Source organism: Carassius auratus, chromosome 2 (genome assembly GCF_003368295.1).
Source record: "Carassius auratus strain Wakin chromosome 2, ASM336829v1, whole genome shotgun sequence".
Taxonomy (NCBI): Eukaryota; Metazoa; Chordata; class Actinopteri; order Cypriniformes; family Cyprinidae; genus Carassius; species Carassius auratus.
Window position 1 is genome coordinate 14,227,335 of NC_039244.1, and position 13,864 is coordinate 14,241,198.

General features: G+C 38.3%; 1 pseudogene; it reads right to left on the reverse strand.

The window, feature by feature from the left end:
* The window catches only part of LOC113040514 (espin-like protein), a 14,161-nt pseudogene extending 3,114 nt beyond the window's left edge, over nt 1-11,047 (reverse strand).
* Nucleotides 11,048-13,864: the final 2,817 nt, after the last annotated feature.

The following is a 13,864-nucleotide window of genomic DNA, read 5'->3' on the forward strand; positions in this document are numbered from 1 at the left end:
AAATTCCCTACGTGATCGAACACTTCAAAGCAAAGCAGGTGCCTCATCTTGCGCTCTCAGCTGGGAGTCCTGCTCAAGAATGTGAAAATAGCCGAGCATGAACAGGTCAAGGGTTAGGCTGTCGTAAGCAACAGGAGCACCATCCACACGAGAAGGAACTGCTCGGGCGAGTATGTCACGCGCTTCCTTTGGAGGCTCCGGATCTGTCGTGTAGGGACCCCTGAGGCGATGCGCTTCCAGTTGCCAATCATTTTGTCTATTGTGGTTCTTTGCCTATAAAGATCATACAGTGATCTGCTTCCTGGTTGGAGACTGGAGCTGTTATTCCTTCTCCTGTAAGAGTGCCAAGCTCTTGTTTTCATCTTGGCTCGCATTGATATTGCATACGCAGACCTTTCCAGTGGCTCAAAAAGAGAACAACAATACGCTCCTTCCGCAAGCAGGTGGTCTCCATCACTTTATTTGCATCTTTGCCCGGTGCCTGCTGGCATATTATGGCACTGTCATTAATGTGATTTATGTCAGTGCTTTGAGTTGTCCCTATTTGCTGCTCCTTACGATTTGTTGATGTAGTCAGTTTTTGCTGCCTTGTGTCTGATGTGTTGTTTGAAAGCCCACAAAATGGGTAGATGTTTCCTATCTGACCTCAAAGTTGGACCTCAGATTTTTCACAGAAACTCCTGATTGCTGGATCTCCATTTCCACCTTTTGCCTTCGTCCTTTGACTGAACTTTGCCTCTCTGGCTGGTATGTGAAGACTGATGCCAGATCCGTGTTTGGCATCTTACTGATCCCATCTTCGACGTTTGTTTCTGAGAGGTTGGTCAGGAGGTTTGACATGCTCTTTACTATATTTGAGATACGATTGTACCAAGCAGAAAGAGGCAGAGATTCCTCCATGTCTGGGAGCTGCTGGCACTGGGTGTTGACGGTGATATTAACGATGGGTGCAGGAAGGATGGCCCTGAGTTCCTCTGCCAGTCGGGCAAGCTCTAGTTCATAGGCCTGGCATCGTTTCTGAAGGGAGATAGTTTCAATCTGTCCCTCCAAGTAGAGCAGGTCATCTTCAGTAAGCAGTTCTCCAAAGGGGCCCAAAATGACATTGTGGACTTGGGAATACCTCCAGCCATCCACCTCAGTGTGTTGGTTGCTGTTGTCCTGTGTAAGATGAAACAATTATTATTTTAATGTTGTATGACACTGTACGTTATGCAAGGACTTTTATGTAGTAGGGTTTGAGAAGTTTACTTTTCTGCTGAGGACATCTTCATCTTGCAGTCGAGCCTGAAGCTTGCGCACCATAACCTGCCTCTTCCATTCAGCAATGGGCTTCCCGTTCTCGTCATGAGTTGGGATCAGAGAATCAGTGTCAGCAAGATTTGCCTCCAATGTTGCAAGTGGTACAATTCCACTCTGTACTTTCTGTAAACGGATTCATACAAACTCATAGAGATTAACATTGCTATACCATCTCAGTTTCAAATATCCCCCCTCAAAATTGCAAGTTTCCTTATCTTGCAATTCAGACTTTTTCTTGTAATGTTGAGTTACATTTCTCGATTCTGTTTTCTTCGGAATAACATGTATAACATGTATAACATGAATAACATGTATAACATTAATAATTTGAGCACAATAAGACCAGAAAGATAATAATAAATGTCAATTGTGATTTCAGGTTGACTTTTTTAGAAGGGGTGGTTGATTGCGATTTTACTTTTTAAAAATTAGTTTAGTCTGTAATGTTGCTGTGTTGAGCATAAACAATATCTACAAAGTTGGAGCGCTGAAAGTTCAATGCAAGTGGAGATATCGACTTCTGGTAGCTTAATGCCTACAAAAACAGCCGTAGTGACTACAACGAGCTACTTCCCAGGTTTGTGACATCACAAACACTGATAAACCCCGCCCCCTTGGAACACGCAACAAAGGGGGCGAGGCCATGTTGTGCTGATTTAGAGAAGAGGAAGAGAAATCTAGGGGTGGATGTTAAAATCTATTCATATTTGATTAGCAATTCTGTCTTCAAATGATTCTAATCGATTCACAAGTTTCGAAATCATATGTTCTAAAGCAGCGCTTCTTAATTCTGTGCACCTATCTCTCTCTCTCTCATTCAGATCCTCAGCTCAGTGAATACACTCATTTTCACATAGCTATGAGATGCTTTATACATAGACGCATGTGAGGTTGCCTTACTGTATTACAGTTTTAATCTGGATAAACCCGTGTATTAAGAGCTAACTTAAGCAGTAGCATTTACAAAACTTATCTAAAAGTATGAGACAACAACAAACAAAAAACTTACCTTAAGAGCCGTGCTTGCACAGGTTCTGCACAATAATCTTTACTAATATCCTCCACGTCTCAATCGGGCTTAAAATGTTATATAATGAAGTGAAGCAATATAGACAACGCCAGTATTTGCAATGTTTACAACCAGTGCACATGTTGCTGAGGTGAGGGACGGACGTTCAGATGAGTTTAGCCAATCACAACACACTGGACCAGCTAACAAAAACAGGAACTCATTGAAACGTTCAAATGAGAAGGGACGGAGCGGTGTGGAATTTTTTTTTAACTAAGTATTAACATGTGTTAGACTGCACCACATAAACACAATCAAGCCTAGAGAAAAAACAGTCAACCACCCCTTTAATATTGAGGTTAGCACATACATTTATTGTTTGTCCAGTGAAGACTGCAGTGATTCCTGCTTGTTTCAGCGACCTCATTGACTTTTGGATAAAACTGCATCCTCAAGGTGTTTCCTCATGTTGAATGAAGTTACAACTATACACCAAAGACAAACAAAATCAGTTAACTTTAGACATACGTTTCTTTGTAATATGGAAGTTGACCTTTTTGCCAGTTAGAAATCTGTTATTGGTTACAGATAATATTATATATATATATATGCTCTCGCCTAAGATGAACACATGCCGTGTCATGTACACGCACCTGTAGAGCCACTTGCATATGCTGTATGGTTCCAGCTCCAGCTCTCTTATCTTGTGAGGCGGCTCGGTAATGCGGATGTGTCATCTGGGAATGGTAGAAAGGAACGAGGCTGGGGGAGGGGACTTCATTCACACGGCTGCTGGGAACACCAAAAACAGCCAAAGCGATTAAAGAACAAACATATCCTGCCATATTTGCTTAAAATCATTTTCTAACTAAAAATGATCACCTTGCTATTTTCCATCCTGCCACAATGGTCCAAGTTCACAGGACAGGTCCTTAATGTCCTGGTAGGGGTCAGTTGTGCTAAACAATGTTCCTTTCCTCCTCTATGAGAACAATATCTGGAGAGTGCTGGAGTAAAGCAATAAGTGAACACAAGGATTTCCTGAATTTAAAACTCAATTGCCTTTTAGTGATTGGTGCAAAATACAGGTCTTGAAGCACAATGTACACCCTGAAGAGTCCCCAGTGAGGGGGAAAAGGCATGAGAAAAGTGTAACGGGAGCTCAAATGGTTTAGTATAGCAGGCCTCCCACTCAGTTAACAGAGAAAAACTGCTATAGAGTTCAGTCACCTGATCGGATGGTTCAAATGACCCATACCTGCCATTGCAGTGATTGACTTCTCTTATGGCCACTTGTGAACTCTGTTTTATTTTTATTTTTTAAAGTAATTAATACTTATTCAGCAAGTATGTATTAAATTGATCAAAAGAGTCATTTATATTGATACAAAAGAGTTCTGTTTTAAAACAATGCTGCTCGTTTGAACCAAAGAATCCTGCAAAAAAAGTATCAGTTTCAACAAAAATATTAAGCAGCACAACAGTTTTCAACACTGATAATATAGTTAAATCAACATGCAGTATTAAAATTATATTTGAAGGATCATGTGACACCAAAAGACTGGAGTTATGGCTATTGAAAATTCAGCATCAAATTTACCATCAACTAAACTAAATCTAAACTAAATATAAACTAAATATATAAGTAATAACATTTTGTATTGCAAAGATTAAGCATGTATTCGTTAAGTGTAGAATTCAAGAGCAGCAATTACTTCAAATACTAACTTAGGCATCACACACTATAGATTATACATTAGCTATGTATAATCAAATATATGACATTTAGGGTATAATTTATTTATTTTAACAAAATGAAATTTCGTTTTCAGAGCTAAACATGATGAATTTGTCAGTCTGTGTGTTTCCATCCATTATCTCATTACTTACTCGCATTTTGAAATTATTTCAAAGATCATTTTCTAGGCAGGATTTTTTCTAATTATTTATATACATATTTAATTAATATATTTCGCATCATACAACAAACCCAAGCAATGTTACAGATTTTTTTTTTTTTTTCAGAAAAGTAAAACAACAATGGCATTTATGTTTTTATAAAGTAATCTGAAATAACTTACAGTCCACCCCTTTGCTGGTGAAGTCTTCACAAGTCTAACAGCTGAGTGTAATGAGAGCAGCTACAATCACATCAGTGCTCCAGCCATCCAGTGGCCAAACACTTGAGGATCAGCACACTACAGTGAGCTCTGACAGGAGGTCTTCATAGTAAAGTATGAATAATTAAAGGGTGGGATTAGGTGAACTGTTGCTCTTTACAGGTTTAAAGGCCTAATGTTTCTGAAATTCACTAAAGCACTTTTGTGTTTCTCATCATTTTTTATTGAACTAACTACAATTTCCAAACACTATTTGCTGTTCTGAATGTCTTTTAATGTGGTTAGAGAATTACTTCAATTCCACAAAAATCAAAGAATGGGGCTTTATGGCGAATCGATACACATGCATGAACAGACAGTACTAATCTTTATTGAGGTGTCACATTATTATCCAACCATAACTGATTTGCCGTTACGCACATTTAAAGACGCTTCACTTAATACCTCTCTGTTACATGCACCTCAACCGACCGTGGAGCAGAGAGGTCAACACACATCAGTTACACAGACCATTAGATATGCAGGAATAGATCGGGCAACTCTGTCTAAGCATTAGATCACACCAATTCTATTAGTTTACAGGCAACAGCAGAAGACCCCACCGTGTACCACTCACCTCCACTACAAATAGGAAAAAGAGTTCACCAAAATTGGACAGTTGAAGACTGGAAAAATGTTGCCTGGTCTGATGAGTCTCGATTTCTGTTGAGACAATGGTCAGATTGGGAGTAAACAGAATGAGAACATGGATCCATCATGTCTTGTTACCACTGTGCAGGCTGGTGGTGGTGGTGTAATGGTGTGGGGGATGTTTTCTCGGCACACTTTAGGCCCCTTAGTGCCAATTGGGCATCGTTTAAATGCCACGGCCAACCTGAGCATTGTTTCTGACCATGTCCATCCCTTTATGACCACCATGTACCCATCCTCTGATGGCTACTTCCAGCAGGATAATGCACCATGTCACAAAGCTCGAATCATTTCAAATTGGTTTCTTGAACATGACAATGAATTCACTGTACTAAAATGCCCCCCACAGTCACCAGATCTCAACCCAATAGAGCATCTTTGGAAGATACTATCCTATCAATATGGGCCAACATTTCTAAAGAATGCTGTCAGCACCTTGTTGAATCAATGCCATGTAGAATTGAGGCAGTTCTGAAGGCGAAAGGGCGTCAAACACAGTATTAGTATGGTGTTCCTAATAATCCTTTAGATGAGTGTATTATTCTGTTTTAAAATTGTTATGTAAATCCATTTATATGAAGGTAATTTTCTGAATTATGTATGTTGTTCTGTAATATTTTGTATTATATTGTCACTTTTAAAATTATGCCCAATTATGCATGGTTTCATTGGAAGTTATATGCTGTAGAGAGAAGTGTCATTTATAATTTCTTTCACAAAGCCAGATTTTCAGTGCCAGCATAATAAATTGTTCCTTTTCTATATTAGCATTACCCAGTCTATCTTGCATTATGTCTACCTTTTTCCTTCATTCCGTTTCTGCGGTAATAATTAAGCTGATCTTTTGTAATTATTCCCAGTGAACAATAATTATTGTTAAGAACTCCACTGTGCTGCTCACACCTTCCTCTGGGGAAACCAAACATACACTCAGACCAAAACAACTGATGCCACGACAGAGTAAACGAACAAAACTGGTGAGAGCATCACATCTCTCCTCTCTCTCGTTGGCTTTGTGATGGATTGACAGAGCATGAGCGACTCCAAACACAGGAGTAAAATGCCCTCTGACAAACCTGACTGCGTTTATGGGCCTCTGACACCAGAGATGGAGTATCGCATATCCTCTCACCCCTGGAGCTTTGGAGCTCGCGCTGAGAGGGGCGTGAGTGATAGCTGATAGGTCCTTCGTGCGCCAACCAAACAGTACAAGTGTCTTGCTAATTAGCTTGTATCCAACCATAACGTTTAATATGCCATCGTAGTTATGCTATCAAAAGAAAGGCTGATGCTTGCATAGTTTCCACTTCATTTATGAACCAATGACGTATCTATCTGATGCCCTTTTGCAATGAAGTGACAGTGGACGCGGAGCTGAAATATAAGTATTTAGCAAATTATGTATAGCGTATTGCTGTTTCACACACTATCAGACGTCTTGTGCATCACTGAATTCTCAGGGCTTGACTGACCTTTTGTCCATCTCACAAATGGTGGATGATATTATGGGGAAACATAAAATGATCCAATTGAGTCTACACCTTAAATATTCATTTTACAAATGCTCAAAAAGGACCAGGCATTTACAACTAAATCCTTAGATTTCATTCAGTTAGATATTTTCTCTGAAGTGACCCACAACAACATTCTCCACGAGAATAAACAGAAACTTGTCAACACTTTTAACTCTCAGCAGATGTGAATCAAATTATAATCACATTATTAATGCCTTCATTATCAACGGTATCCATTTAGCCTTCTGAAAAGGATGTTCCTGTGAAGAAAATCCTGTCCCATATCTGATAAATAATGGGAAGGTTATTTAGCGGGAATGACTCTGTTGGCTGCGATGTGTGATTTAATAAATGCACTTTAATATTTGTAACTTGTCCTCTGTTTTGTAGCATGACTCAGCCAATATGAGCTAATATTTCGTTAGCTCAAATATATTCATGCTAGAGAAGTGTTGGTGGCAGTAACAGTTTGCTATCACAAGGTGGAGTATTACCTAAATCCTCACCTTCAGCTGTTAATGCATGTAATATCCAGGGCTGTAAAGCACCTGATTGATATATTTAAGCATTATTATTAAATGTGGAAAACCTTTTACTTTCACTCAAGTGTGCAAAATTAACACAGTAACCATAATTCACCTTCAGGTTCAATTTCTCTGTACTTTTTTCTTTTTCTTTTTTCAATTTCATATATACACATACTACAGTTTGTTTGAGGGTGAGGGTTTTTTTTGTTTTGTTTTTGAAAAATGTCTCTTATGCTATAATTTTAATAAACTTTTTCCATGTTAAAATATTTTATTTCTGTGATGGGAAAGCTGAATTTTCAGCAGCCATTATTCCAGTCTTCAGTGATCCTTCTGAAATCATTTTAATATGCTGATTTGTTGCAAAACCATTTCTTATTATCATAATCATTTCTTATCTTATTATTATTGTTGAAATTTGTTGTGATGCTTAATATTTTTGAAGACACCAGTTTATCAGGGTTCTTTGATGAATAGAAAGTTCAAAATATTTGTTCATTTAAGAGAATAGAATTCTTTTGGAATATTGTAAATGTCTTTATTGTCACTTTGATTAATTTAATGCATCCTTGCTGTATAAATTATATAAAATAATTTCTTTAAAAAGAATTTTAATAAAAATTTTACTGACACCCAAAGCAGTTAAACATTAGTGTGTATACAGAAGAAATATTTATAAAAACGTCTGATTTAATTCTAAATGAGCTTGCAGTCAAATAAACTGTGCTGAAGAAAGTACTCATTATCTTACGTGAGCATCAGCATCATGGAGGAAGTTGGCACAGTCATGATAGCCATTGTATTCTGCCAGATCCACTGCAGTAAACCCATCAGAATCTCTCTCCAGTGGACTGATGTGATTATTCAGCAGCACTCGGCAGCACTGAGGGAACGAGAGATTAGAGCTGTCAATCAAAACCTCCGGGAAACCATTTTGAACTTCTTAAACTGTAAAACCGTCTCAGCGTTCATGGAAAGGATTTGTGATTGGAACTAAAGGAACGGTGACAGACACCTCCAGTTCTCCATTCTCCGCTGCATCATGTAGGGGGGTCCCACCCCAGAGGTCTTTCAGGACCTTTGCTCCCATCAGTAAAAGACGCTTCACAATGCGATGGTGGCCCTCGCTAGCAGCGAAATGCAGTGCTGTGGCTCCATCCCTATCCTGACAGGACAGATCCAGATCTGTGAAGGAGGCCTGAAGTATCATATCAGAGACAGAATTAGAGTAAGTTATTTAATAAAACTGAAGCAGTGTGACTGAAGTAGATAACTCACCAACCAGACCACCAGGGCATAGTGTCCCATGTGGGCAGCTGCATGCAACACACTCATGCCATCTTTGGCCTGTACATGGACGTTTGCACCGCAGTCCTTCACCAGGTATTCAACCACATGCAGATGCCCCTCCTGACAGGCCAGATACAGTGGAGTGGCCCCAGTTCCTGTCTGGCAGTCCACACACCTGTACCAATAATACATTTGAGACTTTGCATGTAACATAACATAATCTCGTTTTAAGTCTAAATTAATTAACAAGCCACTTTATGCTTACAGATCTTTTCAGTGAAGTGTCGAGTATATTCACATGCACTAATTTTAATTTCCGATTCTGAAAGTGCTATTTATTTGATCCCTTAACTCAGCCGTTCATGTATATGCATTAAACGTATTCCAAACTAAAACTTCAGTGTGTGCATAGTGCACAGTTAGTTGCCATATTCAGAACTGAAGAAAGCCACCTCTGTTATGTCACAGAGTTAACCATGAGTATATGTGTCAGTCATTTATTCTTCACTAAAAATAAACTTTACACATATGTCAGAATGGCTATTTTAGGTAATACTGAGTCCCCTCCACTGACCAGTTTGTAAGATGACAATACATTTTGTAAAGTTGTAGAAACACATTGGTAAAGTTGTGTTTTCCACTAGACGCTGGAGCATGCAAATTTTCTACTGGCACTGCAAAAGTTATAAAATATCACATATATATCAATATGTCACACTCTGTAGCATCTTGTTGTAAAAAATATGTATATAACAGTGTGACCGGCCCTTGAGATGTAAGATGTATGTAAACACATAGATTGGCAGCGCTGCACATATGCAAATGGTATTTTTTCAATCCGATTGAGAAAATAGTCAGTATTTTAAATCCAGTTGAGAGAATAAACAGAATCAAGCGTTTATAGGCTTAATCAAATGACCACCACCCCTTCCAATCCCATCAAAATCAATCCGATTGAGCTATCAATCCGATTTCTTATGGATTATGTGGTTGCAGTTTTAATGTATTGTGAGAGGTAAATGCTCTATTGCAATAGTTGGTAGCAGTGCAGATGTACAATAAATGCACAGGTGGCGACATGTGGCAGGCAAGTGGTTCCTCATGTATTATAGAAGACAGAGCCCAGATGGCAAATTTGTTGTGTCAGATGACCTTTCCCCAGCCTCCCTGATGAGCAGTTCTCAAGAAATGGCAACGTGACAGCATTGGTGCATCTAACAGTGAAACCACAGTTCATTCAGATGGTTCACGATTCACCTCTGTTTTATTTATATCCTGCTGCTTTACTATGCTTTCGACTCGTATAAAACGAATGAAATTATATTCTCTTAGTTAATATTTAGCATTTTTATCTGCTCAAGTTCGATGTTCATGAGATTCCAAACACCCTCATTATTTTTGTGTGTTAAAGGGATAATTCAATAATTCAAAAACAGAAGTTCGGCCATTACTCATCTCATTTCAAACCCGTATGACTTTTCTGCAGAACACAAAAGATTAAGAATGTTAGTAACCTTAACAGTTACCACTGACTTCCATTGTATGGATAAAAAAAAATATATTTTTTTAAATTAAAGTCATATGGGTTTGGAATGAAATGAAAAAGGTGCGTAAATGATGACAGAATTTTTATTTCAGGGTGAACAATACCTTTAAATTCCTTAAACAGTTCTGTCGTGACAAATCATAAGATTTAAGCATGTTAATGTATATGACAATGTTACTGTATTTGGTCTTGGTGGAATAAATCTGCTACACTGCTGAATAGCCAATGAGGGATGATGTAACAGTCTGCGAGCCTCACCGTGGGGAGCAGGACATGAGCAGTTTGAGGGAAGTGAGGTCTCCGCTGGCTGCAGCGTAATGGACCGGTCGAGCTCCACAATCTGTCTCTGCCTCTGTGCTTCCTCCCTCAAACAACAGCCACTGTACTGCCTCCGCATGGCCAAACCGGGCAGCCAGGTGCAGGGCAGTCGCTCCCTCGCCATCACGATCCTGTAGAGCCAAAGACAGACACAAAGACAGCATCCAATACCCAGTCTGAAAGCGTCTGAATCATGGGCATAGTTAGTAGTACATCACAATGACCTTTCAATACACAGTACTGATGCACTATTATGTTGTCAGTGATATTAATAAAAGAGCTGCTTCTTTACTCACATTGAACATCCATCATCAATGACCTGCGTAACTGACATTTAAGGGAACAGACACAGCAGCCTATCCTCAAGAACACCATCCATCCAGCTGTCAGCTGTAATTTTTCTCTTCATTTATCATGGCACTCACCTCAATCCCACAGTTCTTCTGTCGTAGCAGCCACTGCAGCTCCCGGACGTGCCCGGTGGCAGCAGCATCATGGGCGGCCGTGGCGCCATTCTTCGTGCGGGTGTGGCAGAGGAAACAACCTTCGTTCACCAGAAACTCCAGGCAGTCCAGTTGCCCACAGCGGGCGGCGTGGTGGACGGGAGAGGCTCCCTGGGCATCTGTGATGGTCGGACTGAGATATCCGGACACATTCAAGGCCCTCAGAGCCTCCACATCCCCTTCTCGAGCGGCCTGAATGGCTCTGTGGAGCACCATGCTAGACCTCGGCCAGTCAGAACAAAAGTGGCAGGGGTCCTTGGGCTGAACCCAACTATCTCTCTCGGCTCTCGCTCCCTCACTAAAATGTTACCTGAGCTTGCTGACAGATGTCCATGGGAGAGATGAAGGGGGTGTATAAACACTGAGCCAGAAGTGTAACGAGAGCCCTCATGTGAAAACATACTTCTGCTTATATTCCCTAATACCATAACAAAATATTCCTTTGAAAGGATAGAAAGACCATAAACTGATCAAGGAAGCAATTATTGATTAAATACTTAATTTTTGTTCATAAATGATATGTGAGTGATCATATTTAAATTTATTTATAATATATATCAAAATATATTTAGATCAGAGATGCCAAAACCAGGTCTTCTGAATTATTTTTAGTTGGTTCATTTACACAAATCATCCAAGAAGTGAATGAAGTGGTTGTAATGTAAATCGTTAGAATCAAGGTATATGGCTGAAGACAGTTTATGATGAACACATAAATAGAATGAATCATAAATTCGAATAGCACACATATGCAACAACTATTAAAGACTCATCTTTCTTTTGAAGATTATTTCCACCACAAAATAATGCTTTGATAAATCATAATTATGATATACCAATTGGGAGACCAAAAAGTCCAAATTTAAAAGTGTGAGCCCTCGAGTGAAAATATATATCTCCTTATATTCCCGATTTATATTCCATACTTTGAAAAGTGATCGAAGAAGCGGGTATTAGTAGGTTTTATCCGAAAATAGTGCAAGAGTGATTCAGATTTTTTCAATTGCTTTATTTGGAGATGCCAGAACTGAATGTTCTCTTACAAGACATTGCTAGGAAAACAACATGTAAGAGGCTTGAATAGAGATGTTTTATTACAATATCTATACTGTTTTTTAAATTACTAGATCGTTTTGATCAGAGATGCTCAAACTAGGCCTGTGAGCCAAAGTTGGCCTGTGATGACCTTCGGGTTATTATAGTTAACTACAACTATAACCATAAAAAAAAAAAAAAAAAAAAAAAAAACACTTTTACAAGGTTTTTATAAATATTGACTGAAATATTTGCATTTCTAATTAATCTTTTCATTTTTAACATTTTTGTTGTATTTTACAATTTAAATTGATAGAATATCAATGAACGGTTAATTCATTTTTTATCAGTTTAATAGAATAGGTTTGGATATAATGCAGAATTTACTTGTGGCTCATGGCCATAAATCAGTTTTTGGCCATAATAAAAAGTTTGGGCACCTTCGTCTGATTCAGATAAAAAAAAAAAGTCTATACAGTCGATCAAGATTGCGCATATTTCACATTTATTTCACACCTGACAAAGTGTTAAGTGTCCACAGACATTAGAAGACACAGGGCCAACACTCAAAGAACTTGAGCACTGAGTACACTACAGCCCATTCATTACGGTATAAAGTGGTTACAGCCGTGTGCTAGACCACACTTAGGTTTATATACAGAACAAATCAACAATTACAGTAGGTACACATGTTTTTTTAAAATTTGGATTATTTGAATGGATGAAATGTTTATTTGAAACGATGCTCAGAAAGACATGTCAACACAGGATCAATTGAGAGTGAAAGAGAAACATATTTTCAACTACAAACCTTAAAAATCTGGTTTATCTGCAATATATATGTAAGTTGACAAAGTCCTCTTGCATGCTTTGTTTTCAGGGCACCGTGTCAATGCTCATAGTCAACTGTAATCCTTCAATTCAGTACTGAATCTATTATTTTTATGTGAATGCTACTCTTATTCTGTAATGAGGCAAATGAGAGACGTTTGATACATTTCACTTAAAAGCTGAGTAAATATGTACAACATGCTATCATATACAGTACATAGCATTATCAAAGACAGGAATGGATAAAAAACGTCAGGGCACTGGGATGTATTACTGTCAACATGTTGTCCAAATACCTAAATGTCTCTCTCTAATTTATATTTTTTTACCTGTAGTTCATTTAAGAGTCTATCAAGGCATACTTATACTGCTGCTTCTGAAGAACTGCTGAACTCTCTCAGGCACGTTCACAACTAGATGCTGCTGCTACGGTTGTGCTCTTTGGGTTGGCTGGCCCATGGCACAAAACATCAAAAAAAAGAAATATAATAATCTTTGTTAAAAGCCATCAGAGTTTATAGACTTTATGTTATATCTTGAAACACTAAAACTTGATCTTCTCTTATAAGACTTGATCTTATTGCTGCTTCACTAGGAAACACCAGGTAAGAGGTTTGAATACAGATATTCAGTATATTATAACATTTAAGGCTGGATTGAGCTGAACATAGCAGTTACAAATGAGGAACTATGCAATTGAGATACAGCATTTTAAACGTAACCTTCTGCATAATATTATTTGTGACCCTGGACCATAAAACCAGTCTTAAGTGTCTATTTTTTTGAATTGAGATTTATACATCATCATCTGAAGCTGAATAAATAAGCTTTCTATTGATGTATGGTTTATTAGGACCTGACAATATTTGGCCAAGATACAACTATTTGAAAATGTGGAATCTGAGGGTACAAAAACATCAAAATACTGAGAAAATCATCTTTAAAGTTGTCCAAATGAATTCTTTGCAATGCATATTACTGATCAACAATGAATTTGTTATGTATTTACAGTAGGACATTTACTAAATATCTTCATGGAACTGAATCTTTACTTGATATCCTAATGATCTTTGGCATAAAAGAAAAAACGATAATTTTGACTCATACAATGTTTTTTGGCTATTGCTTAAAATATACCCCAGCGACTTAAGACTGGTTTTGTGGTTAAGGGTCACATTTGAA